Source organism: Octopus bimaculoides, chromosome 21, assembly GCF_001194135.2.
Source record: "Octopus bimaculoides isolate UCB-OBI-ISO-001 chromosome 21, ASM119413v2, whole genome shotgun sequence".
NCBI lineage: Eukaryota > Metazoa > Mollusca > Cephalopoda > Octopoda > Octopodidae > Octopus > Octopus bimaculoides.
This window is the reverse complement of record NC_069001.1, coordinates 34,135,172-34,136,777: the sequence shown is the minus strand read 5'-3', so window position 1 is coordinate 34,136,777 and position 1,606 is coordinate 34,135,172. Positions and strand designations below refer to the sequence as shown.

The window sequence follows — 1,606 nt, the reverse complement described above, 5'->3', positions numbered from 1 at the left end:
TATATATATATATATATATATATATATATATATATATATATATGTGTGTTATTCTTAAAATTTTATACAGTGTAATACACATCTACCACACATTCAAATGAACAAAGTAGCCAAACCCATTCATGTTCAGCTTATGTCAGGTGTTGTATGTATGGACGGACAGCCCACAACATATTCCTTTGCAGACACACACACACACACACACATTTCTATAGATACATCCATACAAATCCATACTCACACAAAGATAATGTGTACACAGACACATCAACATACAGCTATGCATATAGAAATATACACATATATTTAAATTATGTACACATATGCACACCCATAAAATGCCACACGTATCCACTACTCATATAAACACTGATGACTATAAATTACTTCAGTTTCTTTCTATCAGATTCCAGTAGGAGCCTGCATTAGCTTTATCAGAATATGAGATTTATTAAAGGGAAAAGTAACAATCCAAGTCTCGGCTGCAGTTCTGTCTGTCTGCTAAGAATGGAACCGGATCCTGCTAGACATCTTGCACTGAATCAAATCTCAATCAACAGAGAACTGGAAGATGACGATGGGGGTAATGAGGACAGTATGGGAGCACAGACACAGCAGCATCGGCCAGGCAAATGAATGCAATCACAAAACTGTCCATCCGTCTGAAAGTAATATAGAGAAAATGTATTGCCAGCGACGGCTGTTGAGGGGTAAGAAGGGTACTTTGATAGCAGCACGGAAAGGAAGAAAACAAGAAAAAAACAAATAAATAAAATATAGTAAAAAGAAAAACAAGTAAGGAGGTGGAAGGATAACAACAACAACAGCAATAACAAAAGACCAAACCAATCATTATATTCATCTCCACCTGAATAATCCTGATATTAAATAAATTTCTACTAAAATGGATTTTTTATTTCTATTACCTCAAATCATTATGTTTTTGTTTTTTGATTATATACATGTATGTATATGCGTGTATGTATGTATATATATATATATATATATATATATATATATATATATATATATATATACATACATACACACACACACAAACACATTGGGTACAAATGTGTATAATATATATAAATGTATGGGGGCCTGCATATTTATAAATAATTTCAATCACAAGCCAAATATATATATACATACACACACATACACTCACACACACACACATATATACATATATATATATATATATATAGACACATACATATATGTAAATATTTATTACTGAGTGTATATATGTATATGCAGGTGGGTGCATGTATATACACATACACACATATATATGCATATATTTAATGACAAACTAAATATATATGTGTGTGTGTGTATATGCGTGTGTGTGTTTGTATGTGTGTGTGTATGCATGTGTGTGTGTATGCATGTGTGTGTGCGTGTGAGTGAGTGAGTGAGTGTACATGTATTGCATACACAAGCACATACATACAATCATTTTCGATTTTTCTTAAATTGACATGGAATTTCTGTGGTGAGCCTTCTACAGATCAACTGCTGCATTTAGCAATATTGACATATCATTGAAGAAATAAGTCACTTTCAGCATTAGGTATTCACCCAAAGTTTCCCTCCCTCC

The 1,606-nt window shown here is 32.5% G+C and overlaps 1 long non-coding RNA gene across 1 annotated transcript in view; it reads right to left on the bottom strand.

The window, feature by feature from the left end:
- Positions 1–74: 74 nt before the first annotated feature.
- The window catches only part of LOC128250452 (uncharacterized), a 289,806-nt gene continuing 288,274 nt past the window's right edge, over positions 75–1,606 (bottom strand). The window contains exon 3 of the long non-coding RNA XR_008266466.1: positions 75–662. This is a non-coding gene — a long non-coding RNA (uncharacterized LOC128250452). The remainder of the gene's footprint in view (positions 663–1,606) is intronic.